We start from the raw sequence: 26,019 nt of genomic DNA, 5'->3' as shown, positions 1-26,019 counted from the left end.
TGGTACTTTGGTAAGCAGGCAATGTCAGCATGGAGCTGTGAACAAGCCTCCGAACTAACTCTAGAGAAACTGTATGGTGCATGTCTATAAAAGGTTTGGCTCCTTATGCCTGTATTAACTCCCTGCTACCAAGCTTGTGCAATTAGGGAACAGCTTATTAGGAGAACCAATTTTAAAAATCAGTTTTTATGAGCTGTCCTACAGGCCTTTCTTCTGGAGCGCTCATGCTGTGCAAATGGACTGAGAGGTTTGCAAATCCTTCTGTTTGTTGATGTGACAGCTATATCACATAGGTACTGTAAGTTCCCCTTTTTTCACTAGGATCTGATTTCCAGTTAGTAAAATTAGATTAAGAACATGTCATTTTAGAGATAAATTCAGTTGCCAGAACAGAGGGCTGGGGATAAAGGGCATTTATTTGCCATATTATTACTGCAGTGAAGTGTAGTAACTCCATATCTTTCCCTGAATGACATCGCACTGGACCAACAAGAAGAGTATTCTCACCAGAATGACACTGTGAGTGACTATATTGCTCCTGACATTGAAGGTGGTATTCCCATGTGACCTCAGAGTTGTTATATGTACCCACTGCCTATATTTTTACTTTGAAGACAGGGTTCATCTGCTTAGAGCTTTCCTGAGTGAAAATTCTGCAGTTGGGATTATAGGGACAAATCTCTGTTTGAGGCTTCAGCTGGGAGTAGGGTTTGGGTACCTCTAGGTATAACCATCTTCAATCTGACATCAGCAAAAACTCTGTTTTGATAAAAAATTCCTCCCTCTGATAGGCGACACAGATCTGTGCTCTTGTTGTCTATGTGCTCATGTGCTCAGTACAAAAGAAATGGGCGTTTCACCACTGTATTTTCACTGACAAAAATATTTTCCATTTTGTTTGTTGCCCTCGAAAGTTGTCACCTTCTAGCCAGCCTGCCTTGCAATACAAATAGCTTTGTTTTCAAGTAGAAGGATCTTCCATAGGTGTTAGCAGCACTTTTTTTTTTCTTCTAGTATAGTAGGTAACTATTTTCTTAAGAGGTTTTGCTTGTTTGTTTGTTTTCTTTAAACATAAACAATACGTCTAATGTGAGCAGCGGGTGATTTCCAATTACAGGACTAAAGAGTCTTAGAGTCCCTCAGGTGGTGACTCGTAGGAATTGCAGCAAGACGTGAAAGCCTGGTTGCGATTCGGGAAGGAATTCAACCATTTACCAGGAACAAAACGTGTTGAATGTAAAAACTGATCAGGAAACCAGATATTTTAAAATCATGGATGCTGACCACGGAATGTACATACTATTTCTTTTAAGTACGTTCATAGCTGTATTTTTAGTAAAGTTGCTCATTTCCTCTGTCGAGGCTTTATTTTGATCTTAGAAGTAAGAGTCTGCTTTTATTTATAGAAGGCATCAAATTATGGTGGGTAATTTTAAATGAAAGTAGCTAAATTTGTCATTGCAATTAAGTTCTATTTCAGAATAAATTGAGAAGAAAGTTCATGAGCCTGCCTTTGTAAGTAACAACAAATTTATTTGTATTTTCAAGTAAGGTTTGCGCTTGAGAATGAGATAATTATATAAGAGTTTGTGGCATTTCTCTCAGTGAATCACCCACTAATAACAGATCTTAAAAAAAATCAAACTGTGCCCAAGTGTTGCCCTTGTCCTTATGGATTTTCATTGTTGCCTGGTATCTTCTAAGTTAGTACTTCCTACCATTTTTCCACACAAAAGCTGGCAAGTGGGTCTTGCTAGAAGACTGGTGAAAGGGATGGTTTAGTTGACCAGTGCTTTCAGTTTGTCACTGTTGGCTTGGTACCACCGTTTGCCATTGCCTTCTTTATAGCTGAAAGCTGATGCTCTGTGTGTGTGCTCGAGAGACTGCTGCTAAGTGCAAGTGAACAAAGCACTGCCTGGTGATGCTGAGCTATATGTAAAAGCTTTCTTTAGTGATGCTGTGCCTGTCTGTCAGATGTCCTTCTACACCAGAGAAGGTTTCATATGAAGTTCTGGATTTTTATGCATTTGTACAATTACTGTCTGGTGGATTTCTTCACCGCAGCTGCCACGCATCCCCTCAAGTTTGTTCTTCCCTTCCTCCTTATTTTTAGCATTAATTTTTCCCATAACCCCTGAAACAATCAATACATAAAGCTTAGCTTTTTACTCAGCTTGTATTGTCAGTCATCTTATTCTCTAAGTCTTTCTGGAGTATCTTACTCTAAGGAACCTGCTTTAGCAAAGGGTTGGGCTTGAAGATCTCCAGAGCACCCTTACAACCCCTGTGATTCTGTGATTCTGTGGTACCGCCTCCACAAACACACTGCATTTTCAGCACTAAAGCGTGTCATAAAATAAACTCACATTACCATGAAAAAATCAAGAAGTTATTGGGCTGACCCTTGTGACCCCCAGAACCTCACAGTGTTGGAGTAAACCTACACAAGACAGAGAACAAAACAAATAAGAGCTCAAAGCTGCTCAGAGTTCTCGAAGTTATTTCTGGAGGAGCAATTCATAAAATCAAGCTCTCTGCTCCCCTCCTCTCTCCTGATGAAAGAGTCAGCTGCCTTACACTCATGCCAAAGGCCACGTTTCTCTCTGGGATGTATGTCTGCATATACTTGTGCTGGATATAATCTGAGAACAGGACTTGGCTTTGTGGTTTGGCTCCTGCAGCACCTAACTGCAGCCAGGCCCCCGCTACGACCTCAGTGTGACTGAACTGATAGTTCATGACCCACCTTGGATATGAACTTGGATATGTACTTTCCAAGCGGTAACAAGTACACCACACAAGTCCAACAGTCAAGCCAAAACAAAAGCAGAATGGTGGGCGGGTAGCAAGGAGAGTTCTTCAGGTGGATTTTGTGAAGGTGTGCTGTGTTTTAGTGCAGACAATTCAAAATGCTACTTTCAAAGTGGCTGCATTTACATAACAACATGAACCTTTTTGCTTCGCAGCAATATTTTGAGGAAACTGCTATGCAGAGCTTTTGGGAATTCATGCGAGTTTTTTAACTGCTTTGTGTGCTTCCCCACTAGTTAATAACATAGATTCCAGCATCACAAATGGAGATCTCCAGCTATTAGCAAAATAGCACACTTTTGTTTGCAAAAACAAAGCAGCTTTAAAGCATCGTTAGTCATCAGGTTTTACAGAAAATTCTCTATGAGGAGAAACACGGGAAGTCTCTTTAACTTGCCAGGTTCCAAACATCTCTGGAAAAAACATCGAATATGTGACCTAGGTAGTGAATTCATGAACGCAGTCTGCTGGGAGGAAGGAAGATTTCGTCCAGCCCTCACAGGGGCTGAGTGGCTGATATACTTTCTGGAACTGCACTGCACTTCTTTACCTCTGAAATCACATTTACCAGGTTTTTATCGTGATGCTATCGTGAGCAGGCAGCACTGCCTTTTGAGCTGTATGTCTGCATAAGCATTTATGCAGATGATAGAGATTACTTCATAGAGACGGTTACTGTCTGCTGAAGCCCTCAGTAATGCATGGCTGGAAAAGATAATGCAAACTTACTAAGTTTAATCTATTATCTAACCTTACTGTCATCTTCTGTACTAAGGTTACTGCAGAAACTGTGAGCACAACCTTACTGGGTACTATAACAAAATGTGGCGTTCTACCTCAGCAACACAATTAAACATAAACAAAGACTCTTCACAGCAATAAATTTACAAGTTCATAAACATTTAAAAACTGACTGATTGAATCTATCGTCTTCACACTTCCCTACCCAAACTGACCGTCTCGAAAAATGTACCTTCAGGTATAGATGGAAATTTTATTTTATATATTTCTAGTTGTGTTCTTTTTGTTGTGTTTGGAAGGATGTTTTGCCCACCAGTACTGCAGAAGAGGACTCCAGCATATTCTTCCTCAGTTGCATGTTGAGACCAGAGACAGTGGAGTGGCTTCGGAACAAAACCTCCGCTCTTAACTTTATACTTGGTAGGCATTGTTAGTCATTGCCATAAATGTTGATATAAGCACTTTGTTAAAATAAGTATTTTATCAGAGATTTCGATTAGGATAATCCAGAATGAGGAAATGTCTAGAAGTCTTAATAAATGTTACATGACTTGGCGTTATAGCTGATAACTTAGGATGTTAGTCACCGGGATGGAGCTGTTGCATTGCCTACTTTGTTTCTTTCAGTTTAACAGGGATTTTACACATGAACACAGAGCCATAAATTATGGATGGGGGAGATTTAATCAGTGCACACGGGAATGTACTATGCCATCAGATTGCAATTATTAGACCATTTCCACTTTCTTAAGAAGATCTTACTCTCAATTATTTGCTAGCAAATAAATGAGTAAACTAATAATAATGCTGGGGTCTTAGTCCTGCTTCCGTAATAGATGGCTCAGAAGAGATCCTTTGTAATTCAGTCTCAATACCATATGTCTCTGTTGACATTAAAGTGCTTAGTTCCAAATGAGTTGGCTTCATTCAAGCATCTTAATTCAAGAGTGGATGATTAGATCTTAAGCTAAAAACCTATTAGGATGTAAGCACTTATGTTGCTGAAAGGTATTAAAGGAACAGCATAGTGTGGTTGCAGATAAATCCTCCGTATCTAGTACTGATTGGTTAAACTTTGTTTGATCTTCAAACGATATTAAAAATGAGCTTAAATGTTCAAAGTTGAACATGGCGTAAGTAAGCATAGAGGTTATGCTATGTGAAAATAAATGTTGGTGGCTTTTTTAGAGAGAAGAAGCTCGGAAATGATATCTTGATACTCTGTGAACAGAAATAATGTAAGTCGCTTTAAAGTGCAAGAAGATACTATCCTTCAGAACTGAAGAGTGTATTTCTTACCTTCAGTCAGTAAAGTGCAGTAAGAACTATAACAAAGTCCTAGGAACTCTTCAGTCATTCCTTGACATGCTAACTAGCTTTTTTAATAATCTTGCAAGCTATTAATTTTATTTTTCATCTGTAGAACAGCGGAATTATGTAGTGAGGAAAATATCCCAGTCCTTGTTCTAAGTGAAGAAAACTATTTTCCAATTCCTTACTGAATAAAAACTCAAATACTGAAAGTAAAAATTGCTATTTTGGAGGACAGATTTATGGCACAATTTAAAACTGTGTATGACCCAGGCTGCAGGAAATGTATTTTCTAAATTATGTATTTTGCCTCCAGCCCTACGACAGAAACATAAGATGAAATAATTATATGACAAACCTCGAGATGTTCTTAAATTCTAGTTCATAAAATATTTAATAAAAATAATACCTGAATTTTAGAAGCTGTCTTGTGATTTGTGGGGTCTCATTTGGTGGCTGTTGAGAGTGTTTGGTTTTGGCCACGCTGCCAAAATGGTTGCTGAGATTGTCAAGAAGCAACTCCTCCACCATGGTCTGAATGACTAGGGCACTGCCCACACTCACTGCAGTCACCTTCACTGCTGTAATTCAATATATCCTTAAAAATCTGATGATGACTTATCACATGTTATTGACGTCCAAAATATAGATAACTCTTCCATTATGAGTTACATATATATATGTATATATACACAAATCTTTTAAGGAGTGTATTTTAGGGGTAGGGTAAAATGTTAAAAAAGAAGAAAGAAGAAAAGAAAAAGTAGGAAAAAAAAAAACAACCAACCTGACAGCTGGTTAGAACTGGTGATCATTTATTTATGGTTCTTTGAGGAACAGCAGTTTATGTGATGCTAACTTGCTGTTGTTTCTCTCTGCAAATAAAGCATACAGAACCCATACAGAAGATGATGTAACAGAGAAGAGGAAAGAAAAGATACATTTTCAGAGGAATTTAGGACATGTCTACATATGAAAAAGCCATCAACTTAAAAAAAAAAAATTTTTAGGCATCAGCTCTGTTGGAGAGGTATGGCTTTGCTGCTAAATGGACAATGTTCTTTCTTCTTTCCATTCTCTGATCTTCAGTGAGGGATCATTGCTAAATCAGCACATCTTATTTAAGCAAGACAATACTTCAAGATGTTTGTGTAGCTGCAGGGCTTAAGAACATGTTCTCTGACCCCGTTTCTGCTAGGAGGCTGAGTGGCTTCAGGTGAGGGTAACCAGCAACAGCTATCCCTATTTGTATCCTTGGCACTGCTGAGGCATGTAGATCATGGCACTGCTGTTGGCCTGTGGTAGTGGAGTCCCTCCCATTCCTGGGATTGTGTGGCTGGATCACCCAGCAGTGGAACCCTGTGTGGGATCCATCCTGAGAGCCAAACATGGCTTTCTCAAGTTAAATCAAAGCATGTGAGGCAGAGCAGAGGCTTCAGAGTGTTTGTGTTGACTGTAGGAAGAGACAAAATATGTGATATGCTGCAGTGAAGTCAGTCACCTATGTTTTGGGAGCTAATTTGAACTGGCTGAGTGAGTCCAAAGCCTGCTGATGTTTTGCAGCCTGTGGTTGTGGTATTTATCTTTGACAAATGACTTGAGATTTAGCCAAGTTTATCATCATCAGGAATAGTTTTACCCACCTACACTAATAATTTATATCTTCACTGATCAGGGTTTCGAGAAGAAAAAGAACTATTTTATCCTGTTTTTTGTCCCTTTCTTTCATGAGTTTCCTAGGGCTTTGTACCAACCAAGGCTGACATTATGCTCCACTGCTGTGTCACAACAAACCACTGCATCCATCCATTTGGATGCATATGCGTGAGGAAAATAACCATATCAAAATCAGATGCAACGATAAAGTGAGGCAAATGGATATAATATTTTGAACTTCCCCACAGTCCTCCTTATTTTGAGTAATCCTCTGAGAAAGTGTTGATATACAAGATGAGGTACATGAACGAGCTAAGACTTATGGAGTAAGAGAGGGTAACAGGGCGGAGAAATACCGAGTGAGTAGCAGTGCGTGAATACACATTCCAAGACATCTGGAAAAAGGAGAGGCATTAGGGCAACTATTCTGGGCTCCTTGTCAGCAACAGGAGTTGATTTTTATAAACAAAATTGAACTTTAGGAATTAGCTTGTTTGGAGACTTTAGAACAAGCATATTTTTCTATAGTTGTAAGCCCTATGGTAATGTGCAAGAAAGATAAAAGAATTTGCAGTCGAGAGAACGGACATTATCTAACCAAGGGGGATGATCTGAAATGTGGGAACATTCTCGCCCTGCTTGCGCTGAAAGAGAAAGCCCACCATGTTCAAATTTCTTAAGTGAGACTTCTGCTGTACTTGGGCATTTATTTCTGACAACCTATATACGTACCTGAACCTACCCTTGATGACTCTCTGTTCCCTCCTTAGCCAGCCTTCAGTTTTCATGCTCCCTCTCTTTTGCTGTGACATCCTTACCTTCACCCTCGGAGTGGTCTGTGGCAGAAGCAGCAACCTCTATGTTCTGAGGTGCAGCAGGAGCTACAGGCTGCCCTGGCTCTGCACTTCTGCTTTGCCCTTCAGGCAGCGCAGCTCACACACAGCCAGCTTCTTGCAGCCCAGGGCAGCTAGGCTGGGTGGTGCTACCAGCTGAGATCCAAGAGAGCCTGTAAATTTAGGCTGGAAATCCCCACGCACAGATTGCAGGGCAGCTTATTTCAGCACTGTCATGTTACCCACTGTACACGTGTAGAAAAGCTCATGGCTCACAGTGAAAAAAATACAAAGCAGCTCTGCCTGTAATAACAGAAAGGTTTATGAGATGGCCGTGCCCTTGGTCTTGGGGGATGCCATGTGCTTTACTCAGCACATGATGGTGGGAGGCAGGAGGAAGATAAGAGCTATAATGATCAGGATACCTTAAAGCTTGTGAATCTTGTCCCTGGAATAGCTCCTGGGATTTGAGAGCTGAAGGCACGACCTCCCAGGCTGACACAAGGGCTCTGCTCTAACACGAGCACAGCAAGGATGAAGTTTTACCACCTTAGTGCTTCTTTTGGTGCTTCCAGAAAGCACTCACCATAAACAGATGGATCAAACACCGGCCTGGCTGCATGTGTATAGCTGAAAACTGATACCGAGATGTGCTCGATCTAACAGCAGTTAATGTGATAAAAAGTTGTCAGGTTTTAGCTGAGTTTTATTTGTTCAACTGCTTTTTTCATTATTATCTCCATCTGATTATCCTCTGATGTTCACATGTCCCTCAGCTGAGTGGGAGATGTGTTTTCTCCTCTTGTTAGAAGAGTGTGTTCTACAGACTTAATGTAAGTGCACAGAGAATGTTGCCATAAAAAGAAGCTGAAACCAGCATCAAGAACAAGTCAAAATGCAGCACAGTGGCAAGGACTGGCAAAACCTGGATTTTTAACAGTCATTTTCTTCCTCTTTAGAAGAGGATCACGGTGCTGAATGAACTAGAGAACTGCCTAACAGCCAGGCTCCCGGTGTGAGGTTCAAGTGTTTGGTCACCCACAGCAAACTGCTAGCCTTAGGTGAAGGTACTGTTGTGTTAAGGTGGGGAAAACAAAAGAAAGGGGAAAGAAAAGGAAAAAACCCTTCCCTCAGATGCTGTTTGTAGTTCAGCTAATTCACCAACAGCAGAATGTTAAATGGGAAGTCACACTTACGTGCTGTTTATAGTTAAGAAGAACATGTGTTTGACAGTAACAGAACATCCTGAGACCTTTCCTATTTGAGTCTATTTTTGGAGGCGCGGGGAACTCACTCTCCCCTCATAGGACATTAACTCTGAACCTTGAGGACAGCTTACAAATTCAGGAGCTAAATTAGGGAGAGATCAATACTTGCTCACGCTCCACATCAGGTAAGAAACAAAGCTCATTTTGATTATCCAGTTCAGTTTCCCAGGTTTTTTTTTGAATAGCATGCAGAAGTTTTAATGAGCGAGAATCACTTCAGAAGAAAGCCTCACAGCCGTAAGTATGTGGAATACAATCCTTGTGAATACTCAGTGGGACTGAGAATTTTGCAAGAGGACATGAAGTACAAAATTAAGGAACAATAGATGACACATTCACTTGCACCACAAACTGGCAGTACAAGATGCCAGCGCAGATTTGGGCTGCGTACCAGAAACATCGGATAACAGGGTAGGAAATTACATTTACTATAAGACTTTGGAAGTTTTCTCTTTGGGAGTAAAGATGCACCTACTTTGTTTCGTTGCTAACCTGAGCACTCTGTTGTCTGAAGCATGCCAGCTGGCTCCAGTTTTCTCTTCCTTGTCATAGAGGTTGTGTTGTAAGACCTATTACACATCTGTGATTAGATGTAAGTTGTGTTGGTGGTATGGAATTTTGCTACTTTGAGGATCTTAGCTCTGTCATTTGCTCTTTTGTGTTATAAATGTCTATGTTAATACATATATAATTGAAGACTCAGCTATACCATTTTACTTTGACATTTTACTGTTTCTGAAAGCAGTTATTTGCTCTGACAGAAGAACACCTTGAGTTTTACATTCAGTCTAGGCCTTTGGATATCAGGAAGGAACTTGAAAACTGGAGGAAGGGAAAATAAAAATGGAAAGGAGCAAAACCGTAGGTCTGTGTGTGATTTGTTCACTAAGAACAATTATATGGTACTGGCTAGGAGGAAATACTGGACATTTACATTGTCGCTTCTGGCTGATTATAGGTGTACACAGAGCAAAGGAAAGGTGCTGTAGCATAGTTGCATTTGAACTCAGAGAAAACTAGTGTTCCCCAGATGATTTCTCTGGGCTAGGAAATTTTGGGTAGAGACCTGAATGGGTATCACTTTGGGTATCACTCTGAAAAGATACAGTTGCAATAGTAATAGAAGAGGAAAAACAACTTGCGGCTGAAAGAGCTGTCTAATGAACTGCTACAGAGCTATCCCAGCCTGGGTTTTCATTCTAAGGAATGTTCATTGTATTTTCAGCCTGTACGTGGATTAACATGAAGTTCAGAATCATCTATAACTCTGTGACTCAGTGCAGGATCTGTCTGAGAAGGGTGCTGTAGCCAAATGGCAAACACACACCTGGTGGAGTCAACCATGACTTCTCTGTAATCTAGTCATTGTGAAAGACGAGGCTGCCTCAGTGTATTTAAATATAGTTTTGTTTCCCTTTTGTTTCCTGCTTACTACAAATGCAAGCAGAGAGGATGGTCCACCACCCCAGGCTGTCAAGGTCTCTCTGGGTGGATGCATGGCCCTCTAGTGGGTCAGCCACTCCTCCGAGTTTTGTGTCATCCACAGATTTACTGAGCATGACTTTTTTCAAGTGTTACCACCACACAGCCAATTCACTGTGGAGTCAAAAAGCATGAACTCCATGGTGTGATGCTGAGGCGACTCAGCTGAAACACAGATGAGCAGATTGAGGCTTGTCCCCTGCTTGTGCTAACAGCCAGTGGGAGAGTTTGGACTGGAGACATTGGGAAATATTCCCCTTGCATCAACTAGTGATCTGATAGGTAGAGAATGCTCTTGAAAAGTGAGAGGACAGAGCTGTTGTTGGTATCTGCTTCAAGTCTTCCTCCTTCCAGACCTGCCTGCATGAAGCTGTTGGCTATTTTAGTGGTAGAGTGGTCTCCCAATTTGTTTGTTTGTTTGTTTGTTTTTTAACCAGAGATTTAATCCTGGACAAAAGAAATGTTTTCCCCAAAGCTTGCTTCTGAACAGAAAAGAAGTCTTTGTTTTGTCAGATTTTTATTTTTTTAGACCAAAAAAAAAAAAAAAAAACCTCAAAGAGTAAAAAATATAATAATAATAATAATAAAGAAATTGCAAAAAGATATTTAGAATGTCTTCTCAGCTATTTTCTGAGCACAATTAAAGGAGGTTAGGCTGGGATACTCTGACTTTGCTTTCCCTAACACTGATAAAACAGGAAAAAAGTGTTCTCTGAAAGGATTTGGGAGTCAAGAGAAGGATATATAGCTCTATAACTCTCCTGAGCCCCTTTTTAGGAAATTGTGGTAGCATGGACAATTAATAGAAAGGAAAGAAAGGTCCGCAGGCAGTTTTGAGAAGAGCGTAGTGTGTAATTGCTTGTCAAAATACTTAGAAACTGCTGCTGCTAAAACTTAGCGTATACTGTAGGTGGCACCATCTGTATGAATTTTACGGACCACCAAGGTGAAGAAGGGGATTTGTGCAGTGTTCTGATAGCTTGCCGTGATCGTATAGTGGTTAGTACTCTGCGTTGTGGCCGCAGCAACCTCGGTTCAAATCCGAGTCACGGCAAACTGAAGGGTATCTTTTGGAGAGCTGTAATTGGAGGCTGCCTATCAAAAACTACCCATCAGTGATGGCAAACTGTAAGACAGCAAAAGCAACCAGAGGCTGCAGCATTTGCATTTCAGTTTTGCTGAAATGTTTATGTAATGCAAATATTAGCTCAGTAATCCTGTTGCCAAATGTGATTTTCATTTTTTATTGTTAAAATTTAAAAGTTAATGGATACTGTGATAAATACAGTAGCATAGTGAGTGTGTAATTTCTATTAAGTGCAGCTACTTAAGATCTGGACTGAACAATGAAGACTGTTTGGTTTTCATCTTTGCTAGATTTGTGCAAACAAACGTGCACACAGTAATTTTCTATGCACAATAATTTGTGCATACAAAAGCCTGAATTTCTTGGAAATTGGTCATTGACAGATGTGGAAATCCCACTTCCCTAGGTGGGGCTGCTGTTAGAAGGTTTGTGCTGGTGACAGATGAGAGGAGCCATCACCTGTCATTGATTCCAGCCCTTCCCTTTGGATTCCCTTATCTACTCTACATCACTGAGTAACACGGGCTCAGGCTCTCAGAATGAAGATTTCTAAAACCACATAGATTTTATCAATTTACTGTAAGTAAAGGCAATTTCTGTCATAATGACAGTATGACAACAAAATTACATAGCTGGTAATAACTGGATTAATAAAAGCCCCTTATTATGGAGTTTATCAGATTATTTGTGTGCCACTGAATGGAGTTTCTGGTAGTTGGTTCTTTAATTGTTTAAGAAGACAAAATCAAGAACAGTTTTTCTCTTGCTGTTGCATTCACATTTGGTGGAACATCAATCAATTCTTTGCATAATAGACGATGTCTCAACCAGGCTGAGCTGGCCTCAAGCTGCCACAATGGGCCAGCTCTCACAGCTCAGGAACGACAGGGCCATGTCTCTGAAACTGAGGAGGATCCTTCCTTGCACTCACATGTGGTGAGGAAAAGAAACAACATTCTTTGCAGTGATATCAGGAAAAAACTGATATCTGATACTGATAACCATACTGTGAGCTCAATGGTAGCACTATAAACTGATAGCAAGAATGAGGTAGGTAGGTTAGTAGATTTTTCTTACCAATTCCTCCTCCTATTACTTGTTCCCCTCAGAAGAGAATAAAAATTAAAACTCAACTTCATACTAATGTAAGTGGCTTTCCACATCCCATTTCCTGAAAAAATATTTATGATTTTTCCCTTCTCCTTGGGGAAAATAAAACAAAAACTTCAGTGAAAAGCAATTTGTAGGGATATCAGGATTGCAGAGTAAGAAACAGAGGTTTTCTCCTGTCACTGATTTAGAACCTTCAACTGTACAAAGAATTACCTGCATGTTTCTGCAACGTGCACGCCCTTATTCTTAGCAAGCATGTCCAGATAGCACTTTTCCATTTGGAAACTCTGATTTAATAATGTGAGATTAAAATAATTGGCAAGGATTCAGTTTTAGAAAAATCTGTTCCTGAAACACAGTTTTTTGGGTTTTTTTGTTTTGTTTTGTTTTGTTTTTGTTTTTTTTCTTGAAATCTAAAGAGAAGTTTTTACTTCTGCAGCCTTCTCTGGCTTTGTGAAGCAAGGTGATCTGGTGGAAGAAGATTAACAATATTTTAAAAACAAGGCAGAAAGTGCATGTCTTTCTCTGCAGCTCTTTAGGGTCCTTTTGTGCCTATTACTGTTCTTGTGCATGGCATGTTCTGCATAGAATGTAAATACTTCAAGACATGTTTGTGTGGGTTTTTTTCGTATCCATTGTCTACCTAATACACCTTCTGGCACTGCATTTAATAGATGTACCCGGGAAGATATTCCTTTCTTGTTATTTTATTTCGACATTATTTTTTAAAAGCTGCTGCAGGTGTTTTTAAGCTATGAAAAAAAAAAAAGTCTAGTTCTTAAGGAGGCAATGATGAGCAGGGAGACTTAAAGAACTATTAAAAGATTACTTGAACCTGATGGTTATTTCTTTCTTTCTCCCTTCATTATTGAGTGCAGCAGAGATGGTTGCATGCTGTCTGATGTTCATATCAGGTGTTGAGCGGGATAGAAAGCCATGGCTGTTTTGAATCTGCAGTCATCAAATCAAATTAATTCTGTTTTTCATTCTCTTTACAAGACTGCAGCTCACATTAAAACTTTTATAGATCCCCTCTGAAATCCTTTCAAAGGGCTCTGGTCAAGAAGACTCTTTGAAAGGGGATCTGTGGTAAGGAGAACTCCTGATAGCTTGAATAGCTGGTTGCGCTTTAGCAAAGAATGCCAGGAATTAATTTCACAGGTGGGATGATTTTACCTCTGGAAATTCAGCTCTGAGTTTACAGGGTACTATTACTGGATGGGTGGTAATTGGAGAAAACCTGGCAGAGAAGGAGATTCCTGAGCCTGATGTGTAAACACGACTGCGTAAACAATGCCCGATGCTGCAGTTCCATAGCTTTTCCCACAGTGCGTCCTTGGTGTTTCTTGAAAGAAAACATTTCCTGCTCTCTAAGTAAAACTGTGTGGCTTCTTACTTGTAAAGCTCCAGCAGTCACTCATAGTCATAAACAGCTGTACTGGAACACATGCAAAGGCTGTGGTCAATTTCTGAACCTTTCAATTTGTACCACTTTGGGTTAAGCTTTGGCTCAGGCTTGAATCCCACAGCTTTCTGCACTGCGTTTCCAACTACTGAGTTGGGCCTGGCTTTCTGCTAGATGAAGCTTTCAGCACAAGTCTCATGTCTACCAAATGTTCAAACCAAATATAAATAATGTTGTATCTTGCCCTGTTTTTGCTTTCTCTGTGGTTTTATACCTCTTGAATTCTAAATTTCCTATCTTTTCTTATAAAGATTTTATAAATGTGTTCTCTTAGTCTGGAATTTCACAAATGCAATATCAGTTCTTCAGGTTACAATTGAACACATCTGATGGAAGTCTCTTTTAAAAAAGCTTTGTGAGTGTAATTCCTGTGCTTAATGTTTTAAAACTTTTTCCTGCACTCTTACATAAAGTATTACAAATGGTTTCTCTATGCCAAAAATGACTCAGATGGCATTGTGGTATTCTTTTAAAGGAATTTCATTGTCGAAGGAATCCCAGAACATAGCGTCTTTAAAATCTTTGAGAATGGAAGAAGAGTGCAAAGTGTTGATATGCCTTGTTACAAAGGCAGATATTTTCTGTTGTAGCAGCCCGTAGCAGTAATATGATCACTGTAACTGCACTGCTAAACTGCTACCATCACCTCTTGCACTTGAATTATGTATGGAGCCAACAACATGGCCACTGCATCATTTCTAGTCACTTTTTTTCTTGTGGATCCTGGCATTCGCAGGTTAGATCTGGTGCTCCCAAGATCCTGATTCACACCTTAAGAAAAGAATAGTTGATTCAGTCTCTGATAAGACTTGTTTTTCTCTCCAGAACTCCAAAACTCTCCAAGTTTTTTTGGAGTGGAAAGCCTATCTTTTCTCTCTTTAGGAAAATCTGGCATATATTTTTAGAATGTAGTTACACTGAGATCTGCACTGCTGCCATTTTTCACTGTGCTGCTGAAGGCAAGAAGGTGTACTGACCTTTGTATTGGCACAGAGAATAAAACTTCTTTATGATATAACCATGAAGGCATTTGTATGAAAACCACATGGAGTAAATTAGTGTTTTACTGTTAGATTTGGGAAGGAAAAGATAGATTTTTTTTTTTAGCTAAAGCAACAGTAAGGAAACTAGTGTGTAATTAGAAATCCTCTTCACAATCACAATTTGAAGTTTCATGTGAAGAACTGAAATCGGCTTGAAAATAATTACAAAATAACTCTAGAAGAACTTCCATAAGATAAAAAGAAGCCTTCCTGGGATATAAAAATTGAAATTGATTTCGGAAAGATATTTAAGTTTGATCCACGGGCAGTTGAACTGCTTTTATTTTTTTGCCATGTTGTCCTTCCCATTACTTCTTTACTTTACTAGGAGATGAATTCAATGTATTTAACTGTTCCTTACCAGTCTTCACAGCTAGTTAACGTGAGTCCTGCTTCACAAGAAATTATTTTTATTCTTAATAGCTTCAAGATAGTCTTCCTTCCTTACTCAACCCTGGACAGATACCTGGAAAAACTTTGTCAAGAGCTGGGAAGCCTGTATCTGGATGTCTGGATAGGGTTTGACCTCAGAAGGATATACATTCTTTGTTAAGGACAGCTTTTGAGATCCCACTCTCAACTCTTGTAAACAGTCATCTCCCATAAATAAATACTTGTTGGCTTCTCCATATTTATTTATTTTTTTTACTTTCCTGCTGTTTCTTTAAACTTGTAGTCAGTCTGTGTGCCTAGGTATGAAGAAATCATTTGGAAAAAAAATAGTTCTTACGTCATTGAGCGAAATACATAGATATCCAATGATGAAATCAAAATTGGTCATACAATCTGTTCATGTATACATTTTTTGAGCATCTTCTAAGTAGTAAATCTGTGTTCACCCAATAAGAAAGTGCCTATCCGTAGGCATGTGGGAGTGTTTCCTGAAAACTGTTTCCTAGTATATCCCAGCTAACTTCTTCACTATCCCCAGACTGGAAGGCCACCAATTTCTAACATCCTTGTCCCAGTGAACAGCAACAGCCACAAGGCAGTTTAAGGATGGTGAGTGAACACTGGTTAGTCAGAGAATCATGTCTGAACTTTTCCTCTCTTTGCAGAATCCCCCCAGTCACATCATCCTCTCAATAAAAATTACTCTGCTTTTCCAGGAGTAGTTTGCTTCTCTTTAACCAAATTTCAGATCCAAACGTGATGACTCCTATTCACTGCTTTTGATTAATGGCCCTGTATGTACACCTTCCCTATAAGAAAGATACAAAAACTTCTCACAACAAAGAAATTAATTCCATATAATTTTATGTCTGCTTTGCTGCTTTTTCCTGATGGTTTTTTTTTTTTTTTGAGTCATCTCTGGAGACAAATCATAGAAAGAAATGTATCATCTCTGTTGGCAGAGAGAAAGGAGATATATTGAAAAAACTGACAGAGTGAAGTTACTGAAAATATAATCCCAGTCAACCTTAGTAACACAACTTCTGCATCAACTGCTTGAAATCACATAAAGGAGACATACAGCAAGCAGCAGAGGACAGTGGCCATTGTGTCATGCCTGCTGTCCCCTCTGGCAGAGCTATGCAAGCAGTACCACCTTGCACAGCATGGTTACAGCTTGGCAGGTGGTGGTACTGGCCAACTCACGTGTGTACCTGTGCTGTTGTGGCACACCCAGGCATCTCCCACCTCAAAACCAGCCAGCTGACAGAAAAGTGTGAAGAGAAGACTGACACAGATGTTACATGGACAGAAAATATTCCTGCTCCTTCTGGCAGTGGCAGTCCAGAGGAGAAATCGTTCACTGTGTTCTGCTTGGCCAATGTCTATGTCCAAACATACAATGCCATCGGAGTACAAATCTTTTTGTTTTCAGTGTTCTGCATAGTGATAAGGAAAATGTGGTGAAAGGACATTCAGAGTTAAGTATTTATTTTAAAAACTGTTGAAAAGTAAGTGTAAAAACGGATGTTTCCCTCCTGCTGTAAGTCAGATTTGAACCAAGGTTGCTGTAGCCATAGCACACAGTACCAGCCATTGGACTGTCACAGCAAGCTGGCACGTTGTGACAGGTTTTGAATAGACATGGCAGAAAAATTACATTTAGAGTACAATATCAAATGTTGACAGCACAGAGCCATCAAAGAAAGATTTCTGTTGTGGTTTGAGAGTTAATGTTTCTAAACATAAGCGTTCATAGTAGATTTGTTCTAATAATTGTCTTTATTAAAGATATGCTTTCCACCATTGAGTCTCACTATCTAATTCTGTGTCAGACAGTGATAACAAGAAAAGATTGATAATAGCAAGTTTATTCACAATTTTGTTAATTAGTTATGAAAGTGGGAGGAATTGTGGGTATACCAGATGGTTGTGCTGCCATTCAGAAGAACCTCAACAGGCCGGAGATGTGGGCTGACAGGAAGCTTAGGAAGCTCATGAAAGAGAAGTACTAAGCCCTACACCCAGGGAAGAATATTCCCGTGCACCAGCACAGAGCTGGCTGACTGGAAAGCAGTATGTCAGGAAAGGTGCTGTTCCCAGTCTGGTCAATAACAGGTGGGCCATGAGGCAGAAATGTATCCTCGTGGCAAGGAAGGCCAACAGCATCTCTGTCTGCATTTCACAGAGTATTGGCAACAGGTGAAGGGAAGCAGTCTTCCTTCTCTACTCAGCACTGATGAGACACATCTGGGCTCTGCTGGGTCCCACAGTACTGGAGAGACATGGACATGTGGAGTTCAGTGAAGGGCTGCACAAATGATGAAGGGCTTGGAGACTAAAGAGGGTGAGAAAGCCGGGAGATCTTATGCTCAAGAAAGTAAAGGCTTGAGAGGAGATCTTATCAGAGCGCATAAACAACTGATGTGAGGGTAAAAAAAGATGGAGCCAGTCTCTTTTCTGTTTCATGAAGAGATTGGACAGAAGACAATGGGAACCAGCTGAAATACAGAAAATTCCATTTAAGTTTAAGAAAGCTTATTTCCTGTGAGGACATTTGAACACCAGATCAGGTTGGTTGGAGAGGCTGTGAAGTCTCCATCTTTGCATACCCTACACAGTACTCATAATAAATGCTCATACCCAACTGGACTGAGCAATGCACTGTGGCTGACCCTGCTTGAGCCACAGTGGGACTGGAGACTTTACAGGGGCTGACCACCCCTACTGGTACTTTTATTCTGTGGAAAGACAAAAACAAAAACAAAAAAAAAAAAAAGCAAAACAAAAACAAAAAACAAACACAAACCTGTCAACTAAGATAAAATGTCAGTGCTTGCAAATCATTATTTTTTAAGATTTCTAAAATGTGTGTCTGTGCTTAACAGCACAGGCAGTTGAGCAGAGGGAGTCCGTGACTGCCAAGAAATGGGAGACTGAAAGCTTGACAACCTTTGATATTAACATCAGCAAAGCCTGTGTGAGCAGGAGGAGTGAGCAACAGCTAGAGGTTGAGCTTCCTAGTTGGTACTAAAACATGTAGGACAACTTTAAATGTCTTCTATATTTGCAGAATTGCCAAAGGCTTTGTAATGTGGATCTTGCCCAGTATAGGCATGTGTTACATTTTTGCTGGGAGTTAGAGAAGCCAAGCGATGGGTATGAATGGTTAAATGTGTAGATTAGTAAGGCTGCATGGAATTTTTATAACTTCTCCTTTTGCCAGAGTGGATGAATACAGACTACATTGTTTCAGCCAACTCCCTATGGTTTGGAAAAAAAGAAAGGATTAAGTTAATTTTTCTTCTACTAACCACAAACAAACAAAAAGATGTCAGTTTGTCAGTCTGCTCGGGTTATGCTCTTTCTCCTTTCCCTTCTTTGACAACTCCACACAATGTGGTTGGTTGTATGCATTGGTGTAATAACAAAAATATCCACAATTGTGCAGCAAATTGATTCCGTTTCTAAAAGTTTATCTTGTTCAAGTATTTGCAGTGCTGTGGCTTTGATCCAAAAGTCTAAATTATTGTAATAGTGCACAAGTACACATTTCTGCATCTAAACACACACGTACAGCCTTTTTTTGGCATTGATTTCTAAGATTCTATGTGCTAAATAAAAGAAAGACTTTTACACCTGCAATGCTCACATAAGGTCTCATGCTGATTAAATGCCTATTTCATATTTGGGCCTTCTAGCAGCCCAGTAATCTATTTCCCTGTACATTCCACCTACAGTATTTCTCTTTTGTAGAAACCAAACCAGACTAGTGTCAGAAAACCCAGTGCAAACCTGCTGTTTGCTTGACATTATTTAACAATCAAGAAAAGGAGTGATTTCTAAAACCATTGACATTTTAATCTCAAAAGCTTGTTTGTAAAATTAGTGAGTATGTCTCTGCCTTTGATTCTGTTTGTGCATTTGTAACTCTGAATGGTTGTTGAACCTGAATGGTTGTTGCTGGCAGAAAGGTAAAAACATTAAGCATGTCTAAATACAAACCTTGAGCTTCTCAGGATTCTTTGGCTTGATAGCATGTTAGTTATCTTTCTTTAACTGACTGTGGTTGTTAAGATATAGCTAAAAGCTTGATTAGTTCAGAAATGAAATCAAGAATCCCGGCCTTGTGGTACTGAGATCTTCTTGATTATATTGTACCATTAAATGCACCTGGAAAGTGCTAACCCTTGAGCTAAGCCCATGTGACATAACATTATTCTTGCAGCAGGGTAAAATCTAGAAACTGAGGACTTTTTTTTAATTCATTTCCTGAGTTATGTATGGACAGATTACATGAGGCCAATGCAGTCTGCAATACAATTAAGACATGTAAGCCACGTAACACTTTACAGTAAAAGTACTGTGTTTAAAAGCTACTGGGTTTGAAGCTTATTAGAGTTTTTTCAATAGACATTTAATAAAACATATTTTATCAAAATCTGAGGTTGATAATGAGCATATTGCTATTTAAAATTGCTTTTTTATGAACTTCTTGTCTGATGATAATACTAGCTTAGTGCAATAGCTAATGAATGCTTTTTATTTTGGTATGAATTTTCTTAGTATATAAACAGTACACTGTTTTGTTGGATATTAAACCCACCCTTAAGGGAATCCAGTTGGCAAATCTGTGTGAGCCTGAGAAAATCTGTAAAGAGTGGTTCTGCATCATGTGACCCTAATCAGTTAGAAATCTTCTGATGCAGAGACTTGTCTCACACGATATAATGAAGAAACAAGGGGAATGGTGACAGTCAGTTAAAGGCAACACTGTCTTATCCCATCCTATTCATTTGCATTTCAGTCTGCCTGCAAATACTTGCCAAAGCTCATTTTCATTCATGTCCATCTATTTTACTTTTTCAGTTTTCAAGTCATTCTAGCTCCAAAACACTGATATCTCCTTCTGTAATGAGCATATCAGGCCTGAGCAGGCCATTGTCTGAAGATTCCTGGCTTGAAATACCCAGATTTTGTGCATATGTATGGACAGCTACAGTCAAGCTCATCTGTTAAGCTGAAAAACAAAGTCCCACTTACAGTATTCTCAGACCTCTGGGTGTCATAGTGCAGAAGAGCCAAGAAAATGTAGATAGTTGCTTGGCTGTCCAAACAGTACTCTATCTGCACTTCTTCAGAAGAAAATCTTCCAGCGAGTAACTAAGGAAAATATTTATGGCAGCCTCGTTTAACTGAATTGCTTCCTTACAGATTCACAGCTTTTGCATGGAAAGGGTAACCAGAAGGTAGAAAGACAAACAACATATTCTCTAATACAGTGGCTGCTTAGGGGAGTCACAAACCCTTACTTGCAGATGGTCTACAAAGCACCACCTATTTTGTCACAACTGATACTATGAACTACATACCTCATCATGATGCATATGGTAACAGATGTGGAGGTTGTAGCATTCAGCTACGGTAAGTTTATGCTAAAATAGGATTAATTTAGGCTACATCCTAGGGGTCACATTTAATAAAATATTTCATCTTATTACTGATTTCGTTAAGCTGGGCGTTTGATGTCTATATTGAATTTGGGACCACAATGACTTTATTTATAATAAACTTAACAAAATAATAATAATAAAAAATACCTAATGAAGTAACTATGTCTTTGCAGTCAAAGCTGTCTTTGTTAATCAGCTTTCTAGAAAACAGTTCCTGGAATCATAGAATCATAGAATCATAGAATCATAGAATGGCCTGCGTTGAAAAGGACCACAATGATCATCGAGTTTCAACCCCCTGCTATGTGCAGGGTTGCCAACCACTAGACCAGGCTGCCCAGAGCCACATCCAGTCTGGCCTTGAATGCCTCCAGGGATGGGGCATCTACAACCTCCTTGGGCAACCTGTTCCAGTGTGTCACCACCCTCTGTGTGAAAAAATCTCCCCTGTCTCAGTTTAAAACCATTTCCCCTTGTCCTATCACTATCCACCCTCGTAAACAGCCATTCTCCCTCCTGTTCATATGCTCCCTTCAAGTACTGGAAGGCCGCAATGAGGTCTCCCCAGAGCCTTCTGTTCTGCAAGATAAACAAGCCCAGTTCCCTCAACCTTTCCTCAGAGGAGAGGTGCTCCAGCCCTCTGATCATTTTAGTGACCCTCCTCCAGACCCTCTCCAAGAGGGACAATCACCTCCGTCTCCCTGCTGACCAGCCCTTTTTTAATGCAGCCTGGAACACAGCTGGCCTTCTGGGCTACAAGCGCACACTGCTGGCTCATGTCCAGCTTCTCATCTATCAGGACCCCCAACTCCTTCTCCACAGGGCTGCTCACAAGGAGATCTTCCCCCAGTTTGTATAAATACCTGGGATTGCCCTGACCCAAGTGCAGCACCCTGCACTTGGCCTTGCTGAACCTCATAAGGTTTTCATGGGCCCACAGCAATGCTACACACGTAAGAGCATGCTTATTAGAAAATGTTGATCTTTTGAGACTAGTTTCTATGAATGGGATATCTGAGGAAGCATTCAGTTTGAGGCTGACTTTTTGAAAATCTTAGGCTCATCTGTAAAAGGAGGAGATATAGTACTCCAATACAACCTCTATGAAATTATCATAGGAACCCAGATACTCTAGGAAAAGAGGGCTGTAATTTTAAACCAGATATAATTTTCCCATAACATTATTGTAATGAGACAATGTAATCTAGGCAGTAGATATGGTAGTAGTTACAGGAGGCATTATGGAAATTACTTGTACCTTAAGATATCTTTGCATGGATATCTTCTAACACAATAACTAGAAGCTCATACTGCAGTTCTTGTCCTTCTTCCTTCTTTCATTCCTAGGAAAAGTTAACTGCAAATCACGTTCAGTAAGTGAGCAAAAATAACTCAGAAGATTTGATTCAGCAGATTCCTTCCTTCCTTCCTTCCTTCCTTCCTTCCTTCCTTCCTTCCTTCCTTCCTTCCTTCCTTCCTTCCTTCCTTCCTTCCTTCCTTCCTTCCTTCCTTCCTTCCTTCCTTCCTTCTCTCTTTCTTTCTTTCTTTCTCTCTTTCTTTCTTTCTTTCTTTCTTTCTTTCTTTCTTTCTTTCTTTCTTTCTTTCTTTCTTTCTTTCTTTCTTTCTTTCTTTCTTCTTTCTTTCTTTCTTTCTCTTTCTTTCTTTCTTTCTTTCTTTCTTTCTTTCTTTCTTTCTTTCTTTCTTTCTTTCTTTCTTTCTTTCTTTCTCTTTCTTTCTTTCTTTCTCTTTCTTTCTTTCTTTCTTTCTTTCTTTCTTTCTTTCTTTCTTTCTTTCTTTCTTTCTTTCTTTCTTTCTCTCTTTTCTCTCTTTCTCTCTTTCTCTCTTTCTCTCTTTCTTTTTCTATTTTCATGTTGTCTGTTTCATTTCTGAAATAGTAATAGTACAGTGACTGCATGAAGAAGTCTGAAAAAAAAATTGGAGTGCAGCTGTAAAGAAGGAATACTCATCAGGTCGTTCCTATTACTAATATAAACTGAATTATATTATGGGTGATATTTAAGCAGACTTCAAATTAGGAAAAAGTTCTCAAAAACATTTTTTTTTAAATTAAGTATCACCAATCAAAATTAAAAAATAATTCCACTTTTAAAATTTTCATAAAACATGCAACACGTGACATCAGTATTTTGTTTTTTATTAAGTTTTAAGCCATGTTGCTGGAAATAAGCACATCTTTCTTACTCATTATTCCAACAATTATATAATGTGGAATAAGATGACCTTTCAGTCAAACTTTTGTAGCCAAACATCTTATTATGTTCATCTTGGTCTTGTCAGCATTGTCTTTAATGTGCATCCCAAACTCCTCTGTTCCTTCAGTTCCAAAGACATCCTTTCCTGAAATTTTCATCCTAATGGCAACTTATGCCACTTCCTCTACTGCATGGATAGTCATTAACTGCATAACACGATCCTTCTAGCAATACACTACTTTCATTCAAATTCCTCTTTGTCTGCATGAGGATTCCTCTCCTCCCTGAGTCTTCTGAGGTGGTTCCTGTTGGGCCCAGTTTCCATTGTACATTCATGTCATAACACAACTCACAGGAGCCGAATAAAAGATTGTCCATAAACTGCCCAGTTATGTGGACTGTGTTCTTTTAAAGTAGAAATTTCTTAAATCTCTGCATAATTTTGCTAAGACTGGAAGAGTACTTCACTTTCTTTAAAGGTGCTTTCAGGTTCATTTTCTGAGGATTTTTAAGGATATTGTCACTCTTGTTACCAGTATTTTTTTTCAGATGGATAACCTTGATACCATTAGAGCTGCAGTTGCACAGAATGCCCTTTGTTTCAAGTCCAGGTGCATCATCTACACAAGACAATTCTTTCTGTTTGAGTATCAAAAAGTCTTTAAAGCCCCTTCTCCATATTTAACATTTTATACAGATTTTAAAGTGCTTTGTTTGAAAACATCCTCACTATCATAGTGGGTGATGTATAAAAGTACAACACAAGTTCACTGTGTATACTGCTGACAATACTTGCACAAGTTTAAGCATTAGGCTAGTAGAATACTATTAATGACATAAACACAATGTACCAGTGAGCCCAAGATAGCTTGAATTTATTTCCTTGCTTGTACTGTCATTTTGTGTTCTGTGTGTGTGCGAGAGAGCCATCTCAGTACATCAGCATTTCCCTGGGGGTGGCTTTAGTCCGTTCAGTGGTGACCCTTACAGTGGCTGCACTCTGTAAGCGCAACAACAGATACTGTGAGCCCTACCTAGGTGCACTTTTTATTCTTGGTAACAAAAAAAGTGTATTTTGAAAGTAGTTTTGATGTAAATTAATTGGCATTAAAATACAGGGTTTGGGTCAGGTTCCTTACACTGATTCCTTAGCGGGTTTCCTATTTTGAGTTAAAATGCTGCTCAAGCGGAATGTGGATGATAAAATTAGAGCCACCATTAGTAGAGGCCCTTTAAACTCTGTAAGTGTAATAACTTCCCAGTCTTTTCAGTCCTAAAGTTAGAAAGCTATTACAGTCAGTGATAAGATCCCTTAATGCATCTACTGAATGCAAGAAAGCCACCACTCAAAATCCATACACATATTATTGTTAAAAAGTACCTTGATTATCATGTTTAATATGCTACGTGCGGCTGAATGTGGATAGGATCCCATATTTATGATTTTTTTTATATACTGAATAACTGTGGGGTATAAGCATTATCTGACTCAGATTTGCATGGTAATTAAGATTTACTTGGCAGGAGTTCATAAAGAACAGGCACGGTAATGTCAGACTTCTGACTTTTTTGAGAAATTTAATCAGTGACCCTTGTTCTGCATTCAATTCATCCAAAAGAGATTTTCCTAACACTGAATAAACATCTTTAATGAATACCTACTCTTAAAAAGCCCGATTTGTTGGCTGATATGCATGAAATAACAAAACACAGGGAGGTTAAAAATCAGGCTGGGAGTTGGAAGATTTTGTAATCTAAACCTCAGAACAGAATTATGGATATTTATTAACAAATTCTGATTCCTAAGGTTGACTCGCTCTGTAAAATCTATGTTGTAGCCATTTAACGATTCTGAGCATGCAACATGCCCAAACAGTCCATCAGCATCTCCAAGAAAAAAATTAGATCTGACTTAGACATGCACCAACAAATGGGCCACAGTCCAGCAAAAGGTTAGACAATAAATAAAAATTGGCACAGATTGGCCTTGGTTTAAAGCTCAGATAAATACAGACAGTATTGAGTTCAATTCTAAGAAAGGCTTAAGTTTTTCTGTGGTAGTTATGCATGGGACAGAAGTGTACTTGAAAAATGAATGGGGCTGGGATAGCACAAGGAGGCTTCCACTGCTTCTGGGGAAGGTGGGGCAAGAAATTAAAGTAGGGTGCAGGGTAATTAATGGTTCCAGTCATCAGTAGGCAACTCAAATCTCCATAACTGAAGTAAAAAGAAGAGTGCTCTAGAAAATTTGAATTGTTCTTGCAAATTCACATTAGTCCAGCCAGACTTTGTACTCTGTCTCTGGGTATAAAACAATGTGGGACTGATGTTTAAATTTAAGATTGTCACACTAATGCATTCATTTGCTGCTGTTAAGGTCTTGAGGTGCCACTTTTTGGCCATGCATGCAGCCCAGTACAGACTTTCATAGTGGTTTATAGAATCATGGAATCCTTACAGTTGGAAGGGACCTATAAAGGTCGTCTAGTTAAACTCCCCTGCAATGAACAGGGGCATGTACAGCCAGATCAGGCTGCTCAGATGCTGGTCCAGCCTGGCCTTGCAAGTCTCCAAGGATGGGGCATTCACCACATCTCTGGAAAACTTGCTCAATTGCCTCGCCACTCTTATCATAAACAACTTCTTCCTTACATCCAATATAAATCTTCCCTCTTTAAACTTGAATCCATTTCCCCTTCTCCTATCACCACAGACCCTGCTAAAGAGTCTGTCCCCTTCTTTCCTGTAGCTCCTCTTTAGATACTGAAAGGCTGTTATAAGGTCTCCTTAGGGCCTTCTCCTCTCCAGGCTGAACAGCCCCAGCTCTCTCAGTCTATCCTTATAGGAGAGGTGTTCCATCCCTTTGATCATTTTTGTGGCCCTCCTCTGGAAGTGCTGCTCCAACAGGTCCACATCTCTCCTGTACTGAGGACTCCACATCTGGACACAGTCCTTCAGGTGAGTTCTCACCAGTGCAGAGCAGAGGGATGTGATCACCTCCCTCGACCTTCTGGCCACACATCTTTTGGTGCAGCCCAGGATACGGTTGGCTTTCTGGGCTGTGAGGGCACATTGCTTGCTCATGTCCAGCTTCCCATCCACCAGTACCCCCAGGTCCTTTTTGGCAGGGCTGTGCTCAGTCCTTTCATT

General features: G+C 39.6%; 1 protein-coding gene and 1 non-coding gene across 5 annotated transcripts in view; both read left to right on the top strand.

The window, feature by feature from the left end:
- Positions 1–26,019, top strand: part of NFIB (nuclear factor I B) — a 269,957-nt gene that overhangs the window by 32,155 nt on the left and 211,783 nt on the right. The gene's annotated exons all lie outside the window — the stretch shown is intronic.
- Positions 11,085–11,156, top strand: TRNAH-GUG. Its single transcript has one exon. It is a non-coding gene; the product is annotated as a tRNA-His (tRNA).

The sequence above is a fragment of the Gallus gallus genome, chromosome Z (assembly GCF_016699485.2).
Source record: "Gallus gallus isolate bGalGal1 chromosome Z, bGalGal1.mat.broiler.GRCg7b, whole genome shotgun sequence".
Lineage (NCBI taxonomy): Eukaryota > Metazoa > Chordata > Aves > Galliformes > Phasianidae > Gallus > Gallus gallus.
This window is presented reverse-complemented; position numbering and strand designations above follow the sequence as displayed.